Here is a 25,425-nt window from a genome sequence, read left to right as displayed (position 1 = left end):
AATAACCCAATTTAAAAAAGGGCAAAGGATCTGAATAGACAGTTCTCCAAGGAAGATATGCAAATGGTCAATAAGAACATGAGAAGGTGCTCAGTATCATTAGCCATCAGAATGCAAATCAAAACCACAGTGACACTTGTGAATGATCTTATAGGTTGCTTGGTTGGTTACAATAAAAAAGACAGATAATAACAAGTGTTGGTAAGTGTCTTAGTTATCTAGTATTGCTAGAACAGGAATACCACAAGTGGGTGACTTTAACAAACAGAAATTTATTTTCTCACAGTTCAGGAGGCTAGAAGTCCGAATTGAGGGCACTGGCTCTAGGGGAAGGCTTTCTGTCTCTGTTGGTTCTGGGGGAAGGTCCTTGTCTCTTTTCAGCTTCTGTTTCTTAGTTCCTTGGAGATCTCATGTGGTGTGGCATCTGTCTTCCCCCAACTGTACTTGCTTACTTATGCCTCATCTCCTCTTTTATATCTTAAAGGAGATTGACTTAAGACATACCCTACACTAATATGGTCTAATTATCATAACAAAGAAAACCCATTCCCACTGAGTCAATTCTGACTCATAGCAACCCCATAGGGTTTCTAAGGCTGTAAATCTCTATGGAAGCAGACTGCCACATCTTTCTCCTGTGGAGCCACTGATGGTTTTGAACTGCTGACCTTTCAGTTAGTGGTTGATCGCTCCTTGACCACAAATACAAGGGTTAACATTTACAACACGTATTTTGGGGGGACACAATTCAGTCTGTAACAGTAAGGATATGGAGAAATTGGAACCCTCATACATTGTTAGATTGTAAAATAGTGCAGCCATTTTGCAAAACAGTCTGGCAGTTCCCCAAACAGTTTGAGTTACTATATGACCCAGCAATTCCACTTTTAGGTATATACTCAAGAGAAATGAAAACATACATCCACATAAAAACTTGTACATGAATGTTCGTAACAGCATTATTCATAATAGCCAAGAAGTGGAAACAACCCAAATGTCCATCAACTGAGGAATGGATAAATACAATGTGGTATATTCATATAATGGAATATTACTTGGCCATAAAAAGGAATGAAGTACTTATACATACCACAACATAGAATGAACCTTGAAAACATTGTGCTGAGTAAAAGAAGCTAGTTACAAAGGACCACATATTATTTCATTTATATGAAATGTCCATAATAGGCAAATCCATAAAGACAGAAAGTAGATTAGTGGTTACCTAGGATTGAATTGTTGGGTGGAATAGGAGTGACTGCTAAAGGATACAAGGTTTCTTTATGGAGTAATGAAAATATTCTGAAATTGATTGTGGTGATGGTTGCACAATTTTGTGAATATACTAAAAACCATTAAATTTTATACTTAAAATGGGTGAACTGTATGTAATGTGAATTACCTCAATAAGCAGTTTTAAAAAATTAATGTAATTCACCATATTAAGAAACTAAAGCAGAAAATGATCAATGGATACCAAAAAAAATTTTTTTTAAATAAAATACAGGATCCACTCCTGATTTTTTTTTAAAAAAAATACTCTCAGCAATCTAGGAATAGAAGATAACTTTCTTCATGTGATAAAGGGCATCTATGAAAAACCTATAGCTAATACTATACCTAATGGTGAAAGAATTATTTTCTTCTAAGATCAGATACAAGTCAAGGATTCCACTCTACTTCTATTCAACATTTAGCTGGAGGTTCTAGCCAGTGAAATAAGGAGTAAAAAATAAAGTCTCCAGATTAGAAAGGCAATAATAAAACATTTTTATTCCTAGATAACAATTCCAGTCAAAATCACATCAGGATTTTTTTTTATAGAAAATGATAAATTAATTCTAAAGTTCATGTGAACATTCAAAGGACCTAGAATAGCCAAAACAACTTTGAAAAAAGAAGAAGTTGGATGACTTACACTGTCTGAATTCAAAATTAGAGTCTAGAAATAGACCCACAAATATATGGTCAATTGATTTTGAACAAGTTAGAAAGGCAATTCAGTGAAGAAAGGGTATCTTTTCAACAAATAATGCTGACACAATTGGATATCAACATGGGGAAAAATAAAAAAGAACCTTGATCCATACCTCATATCATAGACAAAAGCTTACTAAACATTGATCCTAGACCTAAATGTAAAACCTAAAACTATAAAACTTCTAGAAGAAAACAGGAGAAAAATCTTTGTAACTTTGGGTTAGGCAAAGATTTCCTTGATATAACACTAAAAGCATGATTCATATTTTAAAAGTCCACAAATTAATCAAAGTTAAGTACTTACAGTCTTCAAAAGACACAGTTAAAAGAACAAAAGACAAGCCACAGACTGGGAGAAGATATCACAAATCACATATCTGAAAAGAGTTTGTATCCTGAATATATAAAGAACTCTTAAAACTCAATATTAAGAAAGCAAACATCCCAACTTTTCTTAAGTGTTCAAAGATTTGAATATACACTTCACCAAAAAAGATATACAAATGGCAAATAAGTACATAAAAAAGTGCTCAAATCATTAATTACTAGGGAAATGCAAAATCAAACCAAAATGAAATACTGCTACACGTCATATAACCAAACCACACCTGTTGCTGTCAAGTCAATTGCAACTCTTATCAGAATGTCTAAAATCCTAAAGACTGACTCATACCAAGTATTAGCAAGGATGTGGAGCTACTAGAACTTTCATAACTTGCTCTTGGGAATGTAAAATAGTACAGCCGTTTTGGAAAAGAGTTTGATGGTTTCTTCTAAAGTAGTTTGGTGGTTTCTTCTAAGGTTGAATAATACACTTATGACACAGGAATTCCACAATTAGGTGTTTTCACAAGAAAAATGAAAATTGTGTTCCCACAAAAATTTGTACATGAATGTTTATAGAAGCTTTATTCATAATTGCCAAAAACTGGAAACAACCCAAATATCTTCAATTGGAGAATTGATAAATAAACTCCAATAGAGCCACACAAGAGAATATTACTAAGCAATACTAAGGAATGCCCCCATGTGTCTGTCAGTTTGTCATACTGTGGAGGCTTGCTTGTTGCTGTGATGCTGGAAGCTATGCCACCAGTATTCAAATATTAGCAGGATTACCCATGACAGACTGGTTTCAGCTGAGCTTCCAGACTAACACAGACTAGGAAGAAGGACCCAGCAGTCTACTTCTGAAAAAAATTAACCCTGAAAACTTTCTGAGTAGCAGTGGAACATGTCTGATATAGTGCTGGAAGATGAATCCCCCAGGTTGGAAGGCACTCAAAAGATGACTGAGGAAGAGCTGCCTCCTCAAAGTAGAGTTGACCTTAATGACATGGATGGAGTCAAGCTTTTCAGACCTTCATTTGCTGATGTGGCACAATTCAAAATGAGAGGAAACAGCTGCAAACATTCATTAATAATCGGAACATGGAATGTATGAAATATGAATCTAGGAAAATTAGAAGTCATCAAAAATGAAATGGGATGTGTAAACATTGATATCCTGGGCATTAGTGAGCTGAAATGGACTAATATTGGCCATTTTGAATTGGACAGTCACATGCTCTATTATGCCAGGAACGACAACTTGAAGAGGAATAGCATTGCATTCATAATCAAAAAGAACATTTCAAGATCTATCCTGAAGTACAGTGCTGTCAACGATAGGATAATATCCATACACCTACAAGGAAGACCAGTTAATATGACTGTTATTCAAATTTACACACTAAACACTAAGTCCAAAGATGAAGAAATTGAAGATTTTTACCAACTTCTGCAATCTGAAATTGACCCAACATACAATCAGGATTCATTGATAATTACGGGAGGTTGGAATGGGAAAGCTGGAAACAAAGAAGAAGGATCAGTAGTTGGAAAATATGGCCTTGGTGATAGAAATGATGCCAGAGATCACATGACAGAGTTTTGCAAGACCAATGACTTCTTCATTGCAAATACCTTTTTTCACCAACATAAATGACGAGTATACACGTGGACCTCGCCAGATGGGGTACACAGGAATCGAATCGACTACATCTGTGGGAACAGACAATGGAAACACTCAATATCATCAGTCAGAACAATGCCGGGGCCAATTGCTCACATGCAAGTTCAAGTTGAAACTGAAGAAAATTAGAAAAAGTCAACGAGAGCCAAAGTATGACCTTAAGTATATCCCACCTGAATTTAGAGGCCATCTCAGGAATAGATTTGACATGTTGAACACTAAAGACCAAAGACCAGACGAGTTATGGAATGACATCAAGGTCATCATATATGAAGAAAGCAAGATGTCATTAAAACGACAGGAAAGAAAGAAAAGACCAAAGAGGATGTAAGAAGAGACTCTGAAACTTGTTTTTGAACATAGAGTAGCTAAAGTGAAATGGAGAAATGATTAATTACAAGAGTTGAACAGAAGATTTCAAAGGGTGGCTCGAGAAGATAAAGTATTATAATGACATATGCAAAGATGTGGAGATGGAAAACCAAAAGGGAAGAACACGCTCACCATTTCTCAAGGTGAAAGACCTGAAGAAAAAATTCAAGCCTTGAGTTGCAATATTGAAGGATTCTATGGGGAAAATATTAAACAACTCAGGACACATCAAAAGAAGATGGAAGGAATACACAGAGTCTCTATACCAAAAAGAATTGGTCAACATTCAACCATTCAGGAGGTAACATATAATCAGGAACCAGTGGTACTGAAGGAAGAAATTTAAGCTGCACTGAAGGCATTGGTGAAAAACAAGGATCCAGGAATTGACAGAATACGAATTGAGATGTTTCAACAAACTGATGCAGCACTGGAAGTACTCTCTCGTTTATGCCAAGAAATTTGGAAGACAGCTATCTGGCCAACTGACTGGAAGAGATCCATATTTATGCCTATTCCCAAGAAAGGAGATCCCACCGATTGTGGAAATTATCGAACAATATCAATAATATCACACGCAAATAAATTTTTGCTGAAGATCATTCAAAAGTGGCTGCAGCAGTATATTGACAGGGAGCTGCCAGAAATTCAAACCAGATTCAGAAGAGGACACAGAACCAAGGATATCATTGCTGATGTCACATGGATCCTGGCTGAAAGCAGAGAATATTAAAAAGATGTTTACCTGTGTTTTATTGACTATGCAAAGGCATTTGACTGTGTGGATCATAACAAATTATGGATAACATTGCAGAGAATGAAAATTTCAAAACACTTAATTGTGCTCATGAGTAACCTGTACATAGATTAAAAGACAGTTGTTCAAATAGAGCAAGCGGATACTGTGTGGTTTTAAAGTCACGAAAGGTGTGCATCAGGGTTGTATCATTTCACCATACCTATTCAGTCTGTGTGCTGAGCAAATAATCCAAGAAGGTGGACTATATGAAAAAAGAACGGGGCATCAGGATTGGAGAAAGACTCATTAACATCTGCATCTGCATTATACAGATGACACGACATTCCTTGCTGAAAGTGAAGAGTACTTGAAGCACTTACTGATGAAGATCAAAGACTATATAGCCTTTAGTATGGATTACACCTGAACATAAAGAAAAGAAAAATGCTCACAACAGGACCAATAAGCAACATCATGATAAATGGGGAAAAGATGGAAGTTGTCAAGGATTTCATTTTACTTGGATCCACAATCAACACCCATGGAAGCAGCAGTCAGGAAATCAAAAGACTCATTGCACTGGGCAAATCTGCTGCAAAAGACCTCTTTAAATTGTTGAAAAGCAAAAATGTCACCTTGAAGACTAAGGTGCTCCTGACTCAAGCCATGGTGTTTTCAATCACATCATATGCATGTGAAAGCTGGATGATGAATAAAGAAGACCAGAGAAGAATTAACGCCTTTGAATTGTGGTGCTGGCAAAGAATATTGCCTATACCGTGGACTGCCAAAAGAACAAACAGATCTGTCTTGGAGGAAGTGTAACCAGAATGCTCCTTAGAAGCAAGGGTGGCAAGACTATGTCTCACATACTTTGGACATGTTATCAGGAGGGATCAGTCTCCGGAGATGGACATCATGCTTGGTAAAGTAGAGGGTCAGTGAAAAAGAGGAAGACCCTCAATGACACAGTGGCTGCAACAATGAGCTTAAGCATAAAAACGATTGTGAGGATAACACAGGATCGGGCAGTGTTTCGTTCTGTTGTACGTAAGGTCACTATAAGTTGGAGCCAACTCGATGGCACCTAACAACAATAAGGAATGAGCTACAGATACACTCAGCAACATGGATAATCTCAAATACGTTATGCTAAATGAAGTCAGACTCAAAAGAGTTTACACTATATGATGTTATTTATATGACACTCTGAGAAGGGCAAAACTATTGGGATAGAAAACTGATCAGTGGTTGCCAGGGTCCTGGGGTAGGGATAGGAATTTGGCAGGGGGGAGGTATAATGGAAATGTTCTGTATCTTGATTATGGTGGTAGTTACATGATTGTTTAAAAAAAAAAAAAATTTTTTTTATGATTGTATACATTAGTCAAAACTCATAAAACTGTTCACTAAATGGGATGAATTTTACTGTATGTAAATTATACCTCAGAAGCCTTGATGGTGCAGTGGTTAAGCGCTGGGCTGCTAACCTAACGGTCAGTGGTTTGAACCCACCAGCCACTCTGCAGGAAAAAGATGTGGCAGTCTGCTTCTGTAAAGATTACACCCTTGGAAGCCCTGTGGGGCAATTCTACTCTGCCTATAGGGTCCCTATGAGTCTCAGTCTACCCAACGGCAATGAGTTAAATTATACTTCAATAAACCTGACTTTCAAAAAATATATGTGTAAACAGGAAGAGCGTTCTGCTCAGTTTTAAGTTCCAACTCTACCCTCTCTCCTTGGGTGACACTGGGAGACAAGTCCCCTTACCTCTGTGAGCTCTAGTTCCCTCGTCTATAAAAGGAGAAACTACATGATAGGTAAGTCCATTTAAGCTTCTTTGTAAAATAAAAAATTAAGAATAATAAATTAAGCAATTTCATGTGGATTGAAGATCTGTAGATGAATAGCAAAATTATAAAGCTTTTAGATCATATTTATAAAAGAATAAACTGTAAAGAAAAATTTTGATACATTTAAATTAAGAAACTCTGTTCATCAAAACGCACTATAAAAACAATTGAAAGAGTTGATAAGACTAGAAGTTGCTTCTTTGAAAGCCTCAAAAAAATCGACAGACTACTGGCCAAATTGATAAAAGAAGGAGAAAATGCAAATAACCCAAATAAAAAATAAGATGGGTTACATTACAACAGAACCAACTGAAATAAAAAGGATCATAACAGAATACTATGAAAAACTGTACTCTAGCAAATTTGAAAACCTAGAGGAAATTTCTAGAAAAACACTACCTACCTAAACTAACACAAACTGACGTAGAAAAATCTGAACAGACCCATAACAAAAGAAGAAATTGAAGGGGTCATAACAAAACTCCCAACAACAGCAACAAAAAGCCCTGGCCCAGACAGCTTCGCTGGGGAATTCTATCAAACATTCAGCTCACACCATACTACTCAAACTATTCCAGAAAGTAGAAAAGGAAGGAACACTCTGAATTCATTCTATGAATCCAGCATAACCCTGACACCAAAACCAGAGACCACTAAAAAAAAAACTACAGACCAGTATCCCTCGTGAACATAAGCACAAAAATTCTCAACAAAACTCTAGTCAATAGAATTCAGCAATATATCAAAATAAAATGCATCATGACCAAGTGGGATTCATCCCAGTATGCAAGGATGGTTCAGCTTAGAAAATCAATCAGTATATTCCATCACATAAATAAAACAGAGGGAAAAAATCACATGAGCATCTCAATAGATGCAGAAGAGGTATTTGATAAAGTCCAACACCCATTCCTGATAAAAACTCACCAAAACAGGAATAAAAGGGAAATTCCTCAACATAATTAAGGGCATATACACAAAACCAACAGCCAACATTATTTTCAATGGAGAGAGGCTAACAGCATTCCCTTTGAGAACAGGAACCAGATAAGGATGCCCTTCATCACCACTCTTATTCAATATTTTACTGGAAGTCCTAACCAGGGCAATAAGACAAGAAAGGGAAATAAAGGGCATCCAAATTGGTAAGGAAGAAGTAAAACTATCCCATTCAAAGTTGATATGATTGTATACATAGAAAAATGCCAGAGATTTCACAAGAAAGCTACTGAAACTAATAGCAGGATTCACCAAAGTAGCAGAGTACAAGATCCACATACAAAAATCAGTCAGATTACTCTACACTAATGAAGAGAACTCCGAAAAGGAAATCAGGAAAACAATGCCATTTACAATAGCCCCTAAAAACGAATAAATGTAGCTAGGGACATAAAAGACTTATACAAAGAAAACTACTAAACACTACTGCAAGAAACCAAGAGATCTTCATAAATGGAAAAACATACCATGCTCATGGATAAGAAGACTTAACATTGTGACAATGCCAATACTACCCAAAGTGATCTATAGATACAACACAAACCCGATCCCAATCCCAACAACATTCTTTAATGAGACAGAAAAACTTATCTCCAATTTTATATGGAAAGGAAAGAACCCCCAGATAAGTAAAGCATTATTGAAAAAGAAGAACAAAGTGGGAGGCCTCACACTTCCTGATCTTAGAACCTACTATACAGCCATGGTAGTCAAAACATCCTGGTACTGGTACAGCAACAGACACATAGACCAGTGGAACAGAATTGAGAACCCAGAAGTAAATGCATCCAGCTATGGACATCTAGCTGATCTGCAACAAAGGGTCAAAATCCATTAAATGGAGAACAGATAGTCTCTAACAAATGGTGCTGGCAAAAGTGGATATCCATTTACAGAAAAATGAAAGAAGACCCATACCTCACACCGTATACAAAAACCAACTCAAAGATCTAAATGTAAAACCTAAAACTATAAACATCATGAAAGAAAACATAAGGACAATGCTAGGGCCTTATTCTATGGCATAAATAGAATATCAAGCATAACTAAAAATGCATAAACTCCAGAAGGTAAACTAGATAACAGGGACCTCCTAAAAATTAAATGCTTGTGCTCATCAGAAGATTTTACCAAGAGGGTAAAAAGAGAACCTATAGCCTGGGAAAAAATCTTTGGAACAACATAGCTGATAAAGATTTGGTCTCTAAAATATGTAGAAAACTTCAACAATTCAACAACAAAAAGACAAACAACCCAACCATAAAATGGGCAAAGAACACGAATGGGCACTTCACCAGAGGACATTCAGATGGCCAAAAAATACATGAAGAGATGCTTGCAATTATTAACCAAACCAAACCCAATGCTGTCAAGTTGATTCCAACTCATAGCGACCCCATAGGATAGAGTAGAACTGCCCCATAGAGTTTCCAAGGAGTGCCAGGCAGATTCGAACTGCCGACCCTTTGGTTAGCAGCAGTAGCACTTAACCACTACGCCACCAGGGTTTCCTCGCGATTATTAGCCATTAAAAAAAAAAAAAACCAAACCCACTGTCATTAAGTCAATTCTTACTCATAGTCATAATCTGCCCCATACAGTTTCAAAGGAGTGGGTGGTGGATTTGAAGTGCCAACCTTTTGGTTAGCAGCTGAGCTCTTAACCACTGTGCCACCGGGGCTTCCATTAGCCATTAAACCAAAAAAACAAACAAACAAATCCAGTGCTGTCGAGTTGATTCCGACTCATAGCCATTAAAAAAAAAAATGCAAATAAACACTAGGGTAAGATACCATCTCACCCCTCCAAGAGTAGCACTGATAAAAAAAAAAAAACAAATGCTGGCAAGGTTGTGGGGAAATTGGAGCTCTCATACACTGCTGGTCGAAATGTAAAATGATACAACCACTATGGAAAATGATATGGCACTTCCTGAAAAAGCTAGAAATAGAAATACCATATGATCCAGGAATCCCACTGCTAGGTATATATCCTAGAGAAATAAGTGCCTTCACATAAATAGACATATGCACACCATGTTTATTGAAGCATTATTCACAAAAGCAAAAAGATGGAAGCAACCTAAGTGCCCATCAATGGATGAATGAATAAACAAGTTATGGTACATACACACAGTGGAATATTGTGCAACAATAAAGAACAATGATGAATCCACAAAACATCTCACAACATGCATGAATCTGGAGGACATTATGCTGAGTGAAATAAGTCAATTACAAAGGACAAATATTGTATGATATCACTATTATAAAAAGTAAAAAAAAAAAAGTTTACACACAGGAAGAAACAACTTTTGATGGTTCCTGGAGGGTGGAGGGAAAATTTCTAACTAGATAGTAGATGTGTTAACTTTGGTGAAGGGAAAGACAATACACAATATAGGCAAAGTCAGCACAACTTGACCAAGGCCAAAGACACTGAGAGGAACGCAAAAATAAAAAAGCAACCACAGTAAATACCATAACATATACAACCCTATGACAACATTAAAAACAAACAATAATTTTACAAGTGGATGCATAGACAGATATGTATGCTGAATAGGAGTAGGAGGGAGTATAGGAGTATACCCACATAAATATATGGGTTTGGCTGTGGATATTTTTACATACATATTTTATGTACAACATGTATATTCATACATATAATAGAGCACGCAGAGGGCACAGTCAATAGAAGCTTCCTAGACACAGTCAGACACCTCGTGGGATGGAGTTGCTGGGTCTGAGCACTAGGGACCAGGGTTTCGGGGAACATCTAGGTCAATTAGCATAACATAGTTCATAAAATGTTTCACATTCCACTTTGGTGAGTAGCACCTGGGGTCTTAAAATCTTGTGAGTGGCCATCTAAGATACAACTACTGATCTCATCCTGTCTGAAGCAGCATAGAATGAAGAAAACCAAAGACACAAGGAAGCAATTAGTCCAAAGGACTAACGTACCACATGAACCACAGCCTCCAATGGCTTGAGACCAGAAGAACTAGATGGTACCCGGCTATTATCACTGACTGCTCTGATAGGGATCACAATAGAGTGTCCTGGACAGAGTGGGAGAAAAATGTAGAACAAAATTCAAATTTACAAATAGGACCAAACTTATTCGTCTGACAGAGACTGTAGGAACCCCTGAGACTATGGCCCTTGGACACCCTTCTAACTTAGAACTGAAGTTACTTCCTAAGTTCACCTTTCAGCCAAATATTAGACAGGTTTATAAAATAAACAATAACACCCGTTAGGAACGTGCTCCTTAAAACAATCAAGTATACGAGACCAAATGGGCAACACCTGCCCAAAAGCAAAGCTGAGAAGGCAGGAAGCGGCAGGAAAACTGGACAAATGGAAAAGGGAACCCAGGGTGGAAAGGGGAAGAGTGCTGACACATTTCAGGGATTGCAATCAATGTTATGAAACAATTTGTGTATAAGTTATTCAATGGGAAACTAATATAAACTTTAACATAAAGAAAAATAAAATGTTCAAAAAAGAAACCACTATAGAGTGTAAACCAAATGGCATGCGCTAGAAGATACAACCAATGAAGAATTACAATTCAGAACAAAGAACTCCTATAAGTCAATTAAAAGGAAAAAATCCAGTTGAGAAATGGCCAAATGAAAAGAAGTTTCATCAAAAAAGGAAGTACAAATGGCCAATATGAAAAGATATTTAAACTTATTAGTAACCACAGAAATATACATTAAATGCAGAAGATACAACTTCACACCCACTAGACTGGCAAAATTTAAAAAGAGAGTCAAGATCAGGTGTCAGTGAGGTTGTGGAGAATGGCAATTCTCATTCATAGTGAGAATGCAAATTGGTATGGCTTCATGTGTTCTCATGGCTTCATTTATAGGCATTGACTCCCAAATCTGTTTCTCAAATGCCCACCTCAACCTTGAATTCCAGACTTGTGTTATTAACTGTTTTCTGGACACTTCTACTTGGATAAATAAAACCCATTTTTAAATTATTTGATACCTCCCTGGATATAAAAAATACCAAAACACTTGGTCCTCTTCTTATATTCCTTTTCTTGGTTAATAGCATCACCATCTACCCATTTTCCCAAATATTCTCAAATCCTCTGCCTCCCATTCCTCTCATATTCAATCGCTAATATTAAATATTCTCTTTCAGAAATATCTTCAGTGTTGCCCATGTTTTCCATCCTCTCTGCCATTGCACGAGTTTAGGTGTACATCACCTTTGCACCTGGACTATCCAGTCTCCTAACTAGTCTCCCTTTTACTCTCCCTGATCTAGTCCATCTTCCAAAGTACCAACAGTGCAATCTATCTTAGAAAGAATCTTGTCAATACCACAGCTTTACTTTTGCCTAACGTCCTCAGGCTGGCAAACAACTTAGAACATGGTTGCCTTGTAATCAATTTGGATTGTTATAGCTGTTTCAAACATACCATGCTTTATTAATCACTAAAAAAATAGTAAAGAATCATATTTAACACTAGATTAAGCAGAAAATTCACAAAAATAGCAAGCTCTGCAAAGAGCCATCATAGCATAAATAAAAGGATAGTCTTTATAATCTTATACCCTATAAGAAAGGGACTTCCAGTTGAATGTTTTTCCAAGCATATTTATTAAGATGTAGATCGCCATTAATAACATCATATTGGCCATTTTCAGAGTTGAATTCCCATGTATAAATTCTCTACAGTTGAATGAAGATACTGACAAATGGGTCAATATCCACTGAAAAATGTCCTTCTCTCAAATGGACTAATTGCTATTGTCTCACTCACTGCTATTTCATTTAAAGACGTAAGCTTTTTAAATAATTGAATTATATTATACATAAATGTTGTATTTTACCAATTTTTAAACTTAGCTCTGCTGCCAGAGTACACTGGGAAAACCTTTGGAGCATTGAGATCTTTCTCTAATGGTCCTTTCCTCAAAAATACATTTTAGAATCCACATACGGGGAATGTAAACAGCCACCAGAGGGCCGCAGCCAATTTACACAATGACTCAGTTACATTTCCCCCCTCCTACCCTCCATTCTGCTCCACCTCCCGCCCCTGGAACTATTTTTAAACCCTAAAAGCACAGCGTTATTGGTAAAAACCTTACTAAATATTAAATACGTTTATATTCTCGGGTGTGTGATTTGTAGACATACATATATATGAAACCAGAGATAACTATGGCCACACGTATTTCTCCCTAGTGTAAAAATGGCTCTGTGTTCTTCATCGTAGGGCAAAATGACCAGTTCAGACATAAACGTATTTTTCGGCTTTTTTTGTGTCCATTTGCTATTTTTTTCCAGTGGTGAAATTTAACATATTCTTTGGTTGCTCAGCAGAATGGCGGTAATTACATAGACCGACCTTGAAGTGACCAGATTTCTCTTTTCCCCCTTTCTCTGTTTCTGTTTTGTTTTTTTTCCTACCTTCCATCTCCTTCCTGCATATATTCTCAAACATGTTTTTCTTGTTTATATTCCTTTTTTCAAATATTTTTCTCCTGGAAGTAATGTCACGGGCAGTGGGAAACTCTAGGAATAATAAAGCCTAGCTTAGGAATCAAATGGAGCCCAAACCTGCCTGCTTGGCATAATCTTTCCTTGTGGCTGGGATTGGGCAGTAGGCACGGGTGAGGTAGTCCTTCAGTGAGACGCAAGTTACATCTCTCCGCCTTCCTAGAGGAGAGTAAGCAAGATGGGTGGCTGTAAAGCATCCTGGGGTAGTTCAGAATAGCTGAATTAACAGCGTTTGGTGAACAAGACAAAACCTATTACTATGATAAAGCTCAAAGGCTGCAAACTCATGAAAATATAAGAATTGACACATTTGTGAGATCCAAGTCCACGTAGACCATTTTTCTCCTCTCACCGTCCAAATCGTTTATTTCACACCTTGTCTCTCCTCAAGCCTCTCTCCCTTCATCTGCCCCTACTCTCGACTAATGATCTCACTGTACACTTCACTGAGAGAACAGAAGCCATCAGGCAACGATGACCTTATCTTCCCACCATCGAATCCACCGACCTGCCTAAATCTGAGTATGTTTACTCCCTCCTATCACAATAAAGAAGTTTACCCTCCGCTCCCTGGATCCCCTGCCCTCCTGCTTACACGAGAATTTCCCTCCTGCCCTTACCTGCCCTCTTCCCTGTGTCACAACTTAGTATCCTCCTTCTTAACTAAACTCTCTCTCTGCACTCCCCCCATCCTCATCAGCTTTGGCCCTGTATCTCAGCATCCCTTCACATTAAAACTTATCAAGAGTTTCCTATACTGTACTCGCTCTCTTCACTCTCACTTCGATTTCTCTGTTCACCTCGCTCAGATCATGTGTTCATCCACAGACGGTCTTTATGAGATCCCTCACTGATGATTTGTTCATTCTCAGTCCTCTCTAATTTGACCTCTACAGAATTTGATAGAGATGATTATTTCCTCCTATTTAAAGCATATTCTATTTTTAGTTTCTGAAACCATATGCTCTGAATTTTCCTAACTCACTGAAGTTTCTTCCTAGATACCGTTCCTTTACTTGACCTCTAAATATTAGAATTCCCCAGGACTCTGTTATTGGACCTCTTCTGCATCTAAACTCACTCTGTAGGTAATTTTATCCAGTCTCATTGCTTTAAATACAATCTATACGCTGAAGAACTACAAAACTATGTCTCCAATCCTGATCTCACCCCAAATGCCTTCTCAAAAATCCAGTTGTATCTCCTAAGACATCTCAAATATACTAAGGCCAAAATAGAATTATTGACCCCTCTCTGAAATTTTCTCCTCTCCCAGTCTTCCTCATCTTGGGTAAAGCCTCCCCACTAACCTAGTGCTGCTTTTTTTTTTTTTTTTAATAATTTTTATTGTCCTTTAAGTGAAAGTTTACAAACCAAGTCAGTCTCTCACACAAAAACCCATACACACCTTGCTACACACTCCCAATTACCCTCCCCGTAATGAGACAGCCTGCTCTCTCCCTCCACTCTCTCTTTTCATATCCATTTCGTCAGCTTCTAACCCCCTCTACCTTCTCATCTCCCCTCCAGGCAGGAGATGCCAACATAGTCTCAAGTGTCCACCTGATCCAAGAAGCTCACTCCTCACCAGCATCCCTCTCCAACCCGTTGTCCAGTCCAATCCATGCCTGAAGAGTTGGCTTTGGGAATGGTTCCTGTCCTGGGTCAGCAGAAGGTCTGGGGGCCATGATCACCGGGATTCTTCTAGTCTCAGTCAGACCATTAAGTCTGGTCTTCTGAGAATTTGGGTTCTGCATCCCACTGCTCTCCTGCTCCCTCAGGGGTTCTCTGTTGTGTTCCCTGTCAGGGCAGTCATGGGTTGTAGCCAGGCACCATCTAGTTCTTCTGGTCTCAGGCTGATGTAGTCTGTGGTTCATGTGGCCCTTTCTGTCTCTTGGGCTCGTAATTACCTTGTGTCCTTGGTGTTCTTCATTCTCCTTTGATCCAGGTGGGTTGAGACCAATTGATGCATCTTAGATGGCTGCTTGCTAGCGTTTAAGACCCCAGACGCCTCTCTTCAAAGTGGGATGCAGAATGTTTTCTTAATAGATTTTGTTATGCCAATTGACTTAGATGTCCCCTGAAACCATGGACCCTAGACCCCTGCCCCTGCTACGCTGGCCTTTGAAACATTCAGTTTATTCAGGAAACTTCTGTTCTTTTGGTTTAGTCCAATTGTGCTGACCTCCCCTGTATTGTGTGCTGTCCTTCCCTTCAAGTAAAGTAGTTCTTATCTACTATCTAATTAGTAAATACCCCTCTCTCACCCTCCCTCCCTCCCTGCTCTCGTAACCGCAAAAGAATGTTTTCTTCTCAGTTTAAAATATTTCTCAAATGCTTATAATAGTGGTCTTATACAATATTTGTCCTTTTTGCAACTGACTAATTTCACTCAGCATAAAGGCTTCCGGGTTCCTCCATGTTATGAAATGTTTCACAGATTCCTCACAGTTCTTTATAGATGCGTAGTATTCCATTGTGTGAATATACCATAATTTATTTATTCATTCATCCATTGATGGGCACCTTGGTTCCTTCCATCTTTTTGCTATCGTAAACAGTGCTGCAATAAACATGGGTGTGCATATATCTGTTCGTGTAAAGGCTCTTATTTCTCTAGGATATATTCCCAGGAGTGGGATTGCTGGATTGTATGGTAGTTCTATTTCTAACTTTTTACGGAAGCGCCAAATTGATTTCCAAAGTGGTCGTACCATTCTACATTCCCACCAGCAGTGTAGAAGTGTTTCAATCTCTCCACAGCCTCGCCAACATTTATTATTTCGTGTTTTTTGGATTAATGCCAGCCTTGTTGGAATGAGATGGAATCTCATTGTAGTTTTGATCTGCATTTCCCTAATGGCTAATGATTGTGAACATTTCCTCATGTATCTATTAGCTACCTGAATGTCTTCTTTAGTGAAGTGTCTATTCATATCTTTTGCCCATTTTTTAATTGGGTTATTTGTCTTTTTGCACTTGAGTTTTTGCAGTATCATGTAGATTTTAGAGATCAGGTGCTGATTGGAAATGTCATAGCTAAAAACTTTTTCCCAGTCTGTAGGTAGTCTTTTTACTCTTTTGGTGAAGTCTTTGGATGAGCATAGGTGTTTGATTTTTAGGAGCTCCCAGTTATCTAGTTCTTCTTCTGCATTCTTAACAATATTTTGTATACTGTTTATGCCATGTCTTAGGGCTCCTAACATTGTTGCTATTTTTTCTTCCGTGATCTTTATCATTTAAAATTTTATATTTAGGTCTTTGATCCATTTTGAGTTAGTTTTTTTGCATGGAGTGAGGTATGGGTCTTATTTCATTTTTTTGCAGATGGATATCCAGTTATGCCAGCACCATTTGTTAAAAAGACTGTCTTTTCCCCATTTAACTGTTTTGGGGCCTTTGTCAAATAACAACTGCTCATATGAGGATGGATTTATGTCTGGATTCTCAATTCTGTTCCATTGGTCCATGTATCTGTTGTTGTACCAGTAACAGGCTGTTTTGACTACTGCGGCGGTATAAAAAAAAAAAAAAAATCGGTTCTAAAATCAGGTAAAGTAAGGCCTCCCACTTTGTTCTTCTTTTTCAGTAATGCCTTATTTATCTGGGACCTCTTTCGCTTCCATATGAAGTTGGTGATTTGTTTCTCCATCTCATTAAAGAATGTCGTTGGGATTTGGATCAGAATTGCATTAAATATATAGATCGTTTTTGGTAGAATAGACATTTTTATAATGTTAAGTCTTCCTATCCACGAGCAAGGTATGTTCTTCCACTTATTTAAGTCTCTTTTGGTTTCTTGCAGAGGTGTACTGTAGTTTTCTTTGTATAAGTCTTTTACATCTCTGGTAAGATTTATTCCTAAATATTTTATCTTCTCGGTGGCTACTGTAAATGGCATTGATTTGGTGATTTCCTCTTCAATGTCCTTTTTGTTGGTGTAGAGGAATCCAGCTGATTTTTGTATGTTTATCTTGTATCCTGATACTCTGCTGAACTCTTCTATTAGTTTCAGTAGTTTTCTGGAGGATTCCTTAGGGTTTTCTGTACATAAGATCATGTCATCTGCAAATAGAGATACTTTTACTTCTTCCTTGCTGATCTGGACACCCTTTATTTCTTTATCTAGCCTAATTGCTCTGGCTAGGACTTCCAGCACAATGTCGAATAAGAGTGGTGATAAAGGGCATCCTTGTCTGATTCCCGATCTCAATGGGAATGCTTTCAGGCTCTCTCCATTTAGGGTGATGTTGGTTGTTGGCTTTGTATAAATGCCCTTCATTATGTTGAGGAATTTTCCTTTTATTCCTATTTGGCTGAGAGTTTTTATCATGAATGAGTGTTGAACTTTGTCAGATGCCTTTTCTGCATCAATTGATAAAATCATGTGATTCTTGTCTTTTGTTTTATTTATGTGGTGGATTACATTAATTGTTTTTCTAATGTTGAACCATCCCTGTATACCTGGTATGAATCACACTTGGTCATGGTGATTTATTTTTTTGATATGTTGTTGAATTCTTTTGGCTAGAATTTTGTTGAGGATTTTTGCATCTACGTTCATGAGGGATATAGGTCTATAATTTTCTTTTCTTGTGGTGCCTTCACCTGGTTTCGGTATCAGGCATATGGTGGCTTCATAGAATGAGTTTGGTAGTATTCCATCCTTTTCTATGATCTGAAATACCTTAAGTAGTAGTGGTGTTAACTCTTCTCTGAAAGTTTGGTAGAACTCTGCAGTGAAGCCATCCGGACCAGGGCTTTTTTTTTTTTTTTTTAATAATTTTTATTGTGCTTTAAGTGAAAGTATACAAATCAGTCAGTCTGTCACATATAAGCTTATATACACCTTACTCCATACTCCCACTTACTCTCCCCCTAATGAGTCAGCCCACTCCCTCCTTCCAGTCTCTCCTTTCGTGACAATTTTGCCAGTTTCTAACTCTCTCTACCCTCCTATCTCCCCTCCAGCCAGGAGATGCGAACACAGTCTCAAGTGTCCACCTGATACAAGTAGCTCACTCTTCGTCAGCATCTCTCTCCAACCCATTGTCCAGTCCCTACCATCTCTGATGAGTTGGCTTTGGGAGTGGTTGCTGTCCTCGGACCAGGGCTTTTTTTGTTGGGAGTTTTTTGATTACCTTTTCAATCTCCTATTTAGTTGTTCTACCTCTGTTTGTGTTAGTTTAGGTAGGTAGTGGGTTTCTAGAAATTTATCCATTTCTTCTAGGTTTCCGAATTTGTTTGAGTATAGTTTTTCATAGTAATCTGATATGATTCTTTTAATTTCAGTTGGATCTATTGTAATATCGCCCCTCTCACTTCTTACTCGGGTTCTTTGCTTCCTTTCTTGTTTTCCTTCTGTCAATTTGGCCAGTGGTTTATCAATTTTGTTGAGTTTTTCAAAAAAACAGCTTTTGGTCTTGTTAATTCTTTCAATTGTTTTTCTGTTTTCTATTTCATTTAGTTCAGCTCTAATTTTTATTATTTTTTTTCTTCTGGTGCCTGTGGGTTTCTTTAGTTGCTCTCTTTCTATTTGTTCAAGTTGTAGGGATAGTTCTTTGATTTTGGCCCTTTCTTCTTTTTGGATGTGTGCATTTATTGACATAAATTGGCCTCTGAGCACCGCTTTTGGTGTGTCCCAAAGGTTCTGATAGGAAGTGTTTTCATTCTCGTTGGATTCTCTGAATTTCTTTATTCCATCCTTAATGTATTCTATAATCCAGTCTTTTCTGAGCAGAAAATTTGTTCAGTTTCCAAGTGTTTGATTTCTTTTCCCTGCTTTTCCTGTTACTGATTTCCACTTTTATGACCTTATGGTCAGAGAAGATGCTTTGTAATATTTCAATGTTTTGGATTCTGCTAAGGCTTGCTTTATGGCCTAATATGTGGTCTATTCTAGAAAATGTTCCATGTACACTAGAAAAGAAAGTATACTTAGTTGCTGTTGGATGGAGTGTCCTGTATATGTCTATGAGGTCAAGTTGGTTGATTGTGGCATTTAGATCTTCCATGTCTTTCTTGAGCTTCTTTCTGGTTGTCCTGTCCTTCACTGAAAGTGGTGTGTTGAAGTCTCCTACTATTATTGTGGAGCTGTCTATCTCACTTTTCAATGCTGATAGAGTTTGTTTTATGTATCTTGCAGCCCTATCATTGGGTGCATAAATATTTAATATGGTTATATTTTCTTGGTGTATTGTCCCTTTAATCATTATATAGTGTCCTTCCTTATCCCTTCTGATGGATTTAACTTTAAAGTCTATTTTGTCAGAAATTAATACTGCCACTCCTGCTCTTTTTTGATTGTTGTTTGCTTGATATATTTTTTCCATCCTTTGAGTTTTAGTTTGTTTGTGTCTCTAAGTCTAAGGTGTGTCTCTTGTAGGCAGCATATAGATGGATCTTGTTTTTTAATCCATTCTGCCACTGTCTGTTTCTTTATTGGTGCATTTAGTCCATTTACATTCAGGGTAATTATGGATAGATATGAATTTACTGCTATCATTTTGATGGCTTTTTTTGTGTGTTGACAGTTTCTTTTTCCCACTTGATTTTACGTGCTGAGTAGATTTTCTTTATATATTGTCCTTTCCTTATATTTGTTGTTCTTGATCTTGTTTCTGCTGAGTGTGTATTTTTCCCTTGTATTTTATTTTGGTGAGTAGGATAGTTTGTCTCCTTTGTGGTTACCTTATTATTTACCCCTATTTTTCTAAATTTAAAACTAACTTTTATTTCTTTGTATCTCCGTATCTTCCTCTCCATATGGGAGGTGTATGATTACATTTCTTAGTCCCTCTTTATTATTTTAATGTTGTCTTCTTTTATATAATAACATTGCTGTTACCCTGTTTTGGGCTTTATATATGTATATATATGTGTATGTATATATATATATATATATATATATATATATATATATATATATATAATCTTGCTTTGTTTTTTTGGATTTCCCTGTCTGGGTTGACGTCTGGTTGCTCTGCCCAGTGTTCCAGTCTCGGGTTGATACCTGATATTATTGATTTTCTAGCCAAAGAACTCCCTTTAGTATTTATTTAGTTTTGGTTTCGTTTTTACGAATTCCCTAAACTTGTGTTTATCTGGAAATGTCTTAATTTCTTCTTTATATTTAAGAGACAGTTTTGCTGGATATATGATTCTTGGCAGGCAATTTTTTTCCTTCAATTTTTTAAAATATATCATCCCATTGCCTTCTTCCCTGCATGGTTTCTGCTGAGTAGTCTGAGCTTATTCTTATCGGCTCTCCTTTGTAGGAGACTTTTCGTTTATCCCTTGCTGCTCTTATAATTGTCTCTTTATCTTTGGTTTTGGCAAGTTTGATTATAATATGTCTTGGTGACTTTCTTTTCAGATCTATGTTATGTGGAGTTCGATGAGCGTCTTGGATAGATATCTTCTCATCTTTCACAATATCAGGAAGTTTTCTGCCAAGAAATCCTCAACAATTTTCTCTGTATTTTGTGTTATCCCTCCCTGTTCTGGTACTCCAGTCACTCGTAGGTTATTTCTCTTGATAGAGTCCCACATGATTCTTAAGTTTTCTTCATTTTTTTAAAATTCTTTTATCTGATTTTTCTTCAAATATATTAGTGCCAAGTGATTTATCTTCGAGTTCAGGAATTCTGCCTTCTACTTGCTCAATTCTGCTCCTCTGACTTTCTATTGAGTTATCTAATTCTGTAATTTTATCATTAATCTTCTGAATTTCTGATTGCTGTCTGCCTGTGGATCTTTCCAGCTTATTAAACTTTTCATTATGTTCCTGAATAATCTTTCTAATTTCTTCATTTGCTTTATCTGTGTGTTCCTTGGCTTGTTCTGCGTATTGCCTCATTTCCTTCCTGATGTCTTAAAGGGTTCTGTATATTAAACTTTTGTATTCTGCATCTGGTAATTCCAGGAATGAACTTTCATCTAGAAGATCCCTGGATTCTTTGTATTGAGAGCCTGTTGAGGTGATCATGGTCTGTTTCTTTATGTGACTTGATATTGACTGTTGTCTCTGAGTCGTCTATAAGTTATTGCATTAGTTTTTGCTTGCTTACTGTGTCATAGCTGCTTGCTTTGTTTTGTTTTGGTATATCCCTATAGGTTGCTTGAGTGAGCTAGCTTGATTATTTTCACCTTTGGAGTTCTGGTGTCCTGTCCCCAGCTGGCTACAGCTGTTATCAGGTATATCAGTCTAGGAGTCCATTCAGTTTTCTTGTATGAATTCAGCTCAGGTTTCCAGGTAGCTGATCATCAAGTGTGTGGTACAGGCTCTGTCCTACAGTCTTAGAGGGGCGGGGTGATTGGCATATATACCAGTATCTGATTGCAGCAGGGGGCTGAGAACCAACCCACAAGTGTCTCTGAGGAAAACGGGTCTCTGTTCCCTAGAGCGTGCTGGTGGGTGGGTTCTGCAGAGGGACCATGGGCACCTAAATTTTTTGGTTGTAAGGACTGGGAGGTACCAATTATCTTTGGACCCCTGTCGTGGGTGGCTGGGTGACCTGAGTGGAGCTACCAGTCCTTATATCCCTGATGCGGGTAGGTGAGGACCTTGTTTAATAGGCAAAGCAATGTCAAATGTCAAACACCCACCTCTCCGCTGCACAGCTGAAATGATTGGAGTTTGCCAACAAGGGCCTATTCTCCTGAAATAGGCCCACACAGGTCCATGCAGAAGGGGAAGGTGCTCAAGGTCCATGGATGGTTTATGCATGGACAGGAGCCGCTTCTGTTCCTGAGCTCCCCCGGTTAATGGAGCTAGCAAATTATCTTTTCCCCCCAGTTGCAAATTTTTTCCTTCCCCAAGGCCAGGAGGATGGCTCTAGGTGCTCACCAGGGTCTATTTCAGGCCCAGGGATTCAGCCGCTGAAGCTGGCTTGGGGGCAAGGGGGGGGGTGCGTAGTAAAATATACGCAAGTACTTAGCTTTTGCCAAGAGTGCCCTTCTCCTCAGGTTCCAGAGATGTGAGTACGCTGTGTGGCTGGCTGCTCCTCCCTGAGGAAACTGCGGCCAAACGCTAGTACCAGCGCACCGCAGCTGCTGCCATCGCTCTGGAAATGATGCCTGAGGGCTACCTGCAATTCAGGTCCGGTAAATGTCTCTCCACTTCTGAATGGTCTCTTCCTCCCCCTGCCCCTCAGTTCATTGTCTAAGCTTGCCTTTGATGCTCAGGGCTCTCAGCTTGTCACAAATATACTTGTTTCACTTGTTTTTTTCAGGTCTTTGTTGTAAAGAGGGCTTGCCGGAAGCGTCTGTCTATTCTGCCATCTTTGCTCCACCTCCTGAGTTGGCTCTACCTCCTGAGTTAGCTCCTTTTTTTTTTTAATTGTACTTTAGATGAAGGTTTACAGAACAAACTAGTTTCTCATTAAGCAATTAGTGCAAGTATTGTTCTATGACATTGATTAACAACCCCATGACATGTCAACACTCTCCATTCTCAACCCTGGGCTCCTTATTACCAGCTTTTCTGTTCCTTCCTGCCCTCTAGTCCTTGCCCCTGGGCTGGTGTGCTCATTTAGTCTCGTTTTGTTTTATGCGCTTGTCCAATCTTTGGTCGGAGGGTGAACCTCAGGACTGACTTCATTACTGAGCTGAAAGGGTGTCTGGGAGCAGGGGGGTGTCACCTAGTGCTGCTTTTCACCATCCCAATCCAATCCATCAACAAGTCATGTGAGCCCTACCTGCATAGTGGAACCTGAATCAAAACCTCTTTCCACCACCTTGTGCTACCAGTCTGATCCAAACCAGCATTTTCTGCAGCCTGAATGACTGCAATGGCTATCTAGCCATTCTCCAAGCTTATCCACTTGCCCGTTACTAAAGGAGACAAAGGGATTTTTAAAAAAGAAAATCACATCACTGTCCTCTGGTCATTTTCCATTGCCATCAGAATAAAATTGAGGCTCCTTTCCAAGACCTCCAAGGCCTGTGCTGTTCTCTGGGCTCTTCTCCCCTGTTTACTGCACTCTAGCCACATGGCCCTGCTTTATAGCTCTCAAATATCTGGGCACATTTGTTCCCTATGCCTGAAATACTCTTCCCCAGATCTCTTCTCATGGCTTGCTCCTTCCCAAAGCTGTCAGTGCAAATGTTGTCTCCTCAGATCCCCTCACCAACTCCATTCAAAGTGTTCTGATCACCTATCACACACTTCAAAATAGTTTCATATCCCACTACCCAGTTTCATTTCCTTGTAAAATCTACACCATCATCTGAATGTATTTATTTATTCACATTTTTTGTCTCTCTTCTCACTATAATGTAAGGCAAAGGGATGAGTAAAAAATTGAAGGAGTGAGTGGGAAGACACAAAAGCCAGCATATAACAACCCTCAGTGTTATATGAGCTGTGACAGAGGTAACCGACCAAGGAAAAAAATTAATGAAGATAACCCATTATTTAATTGCTTGATAGTTTTTGTATACTTTGACCACCGGTTAGATTACATTTTTTGTCATTCTGATTCTGAGTATTTAAAGATAGTTAAGGAAAGAAAACTTCATTTCCTCCTAAACACCTTCTGTACAGGAAATCTTACTTTGCACCATTTTCTATTTCCCAGTTCCAGGAGATTCTTCCAAATTAAGGTCCATATCTCATTTCTTACCACCTTTTTAGGCTTATACAGCATGTTTTTCACAACTCACAGAAAAGCAAATAAATAGGATTTACCCATTGCTGTTGAGTCTATTCCAACTCATAGTGCCCCATGCAGCTTCCAAGGCTGAAATCTTTACAGAAGCAGACTCTACATCTTTCTCCAATGGAGTGACTGGTACGTTTGAAATGCCTATCTTTCAGTTAGCAGCCAAGCACTTTAACCACTGCACCACCCAGGGACTCCTTTGTTAAAAAACAAAGATGTCACTTTGAGGACTAAGGCACATCTGATGCAAGCCTTTTTCAATTGCTTCATAGGCATGTGAAAGGTGAACGATGGATAAGGAAGACTGAAGAAGAATTTATGCCTTTGAACTATGGTGCTGGTGAAGAATATTGACTATACCGTGGACTCCTAGAAGAACAAACATCCGTCTTGGAATTAGTATAGCCAGAATGCTCCTTAGAAGCAAGGATGGCAAGACTTCACTTCACTTCTTTGGACATGTTATTAGGAGGGACCAGTGCTTGGAGAAGGACATCATGCTTGGTAAGGCAGAAAGTCAGCAAAAAAGAGGAAGACCCTCAATGAGATGGATTAACACAGAGGCTGCAACAGTGGGCTAAAACATACCAACAATTGTAAGAGTGGCTGTGATACAATTGATTACTTTTGTGTGGCCTTTCTAGCCATGGTTTTGTAACTCCTGCTCAGGTGATTGAGCAGGACTGTGTGATAGGGTAATCCAAGGAGAGGTCAGTTTTGCCTTAAAAGAGAGCCAATTTCAGAGCAGAAGGGAGGAGCCCACCACCACCAACGAAGGAGAGACCCAGCAGCAGAGACCCAGCAGCAGGAGACAGCACAGTGTGATTCCCAGCCCACGGAGAGAGAAAGCTGAATGCCTTTGGGCAGAGACTGAGGGCCAAGGAGAGGCATGCCTGTGAGCACAGCTGGGGAGAGGCTTTTCTGATGGAAGAACTGTATCCTGAGTGTTTTTGAGCCTAAATTGTAACTGTTACTTCCCTAATAAACCCCATAATAGTGAGTATGGTCTGTGAGTTCTGTGTGGCCATTACAATGAATTATAGAACTCAGTAGAGGGTACTGTGGGAGGGACAGTTGGTGTTAGAACTGGTAGAGATGGCAGAAAGAGAAGGCATGTCTGACCTCTGCCACATGGGAATCAGCCTTGGGCTGTTGACCTTGATTCTCCTTTCCCCTTGTGAAGTTAGAGGAGGTCAGACACCACCCCCAAGCCATTTTTACAATGGCACAGGACTGGGTAGCATTTATTTCTGTTGAACACGGGG

General features: G+C 38.5%; 1 protein-coding gene across 1 annotated transcript in view; it reads left to right on the top strand.

The window, feature by feature from the left end:
* The window catches only part of CCDC18 (coiled-coil domain containing 18), a 146,800-nt gene extending 121,375 nt beyond the window's left edge, over positions 1–25,425 (top strand). Inside the window, exon 31 of the mRNA XM_064282247.1 lies at positions 24,433–25,425. The gene's annotated coding sequence lies outside the window, so the exon portion shown is untranslated. The remainder of the gene's footprint in view (positions 1–24,432) is intronic.

The sequence above is a fragment of the Loxodonta africana genome, chromosome 3 (genome assembly GCF_030014295.1).
Source record: "Loxodonta africana isolate mLoxAfr1 chromosome 3, mLoxAfr1.hap2, whole genome shotgun sequence".
Taxonomy (NCBI): domain Eukaryota; kingdom Metazoa; phylum Chordata; class Mammalia; order Proboscidea; family Elephantidae; genus Loxodonta; species Loxodonta africana.
The sequence above is the reverse complement of the archived record's forward strand: the minus strand, read 5'-3'. Positions and strand labels throughout refer to the sequence as shown.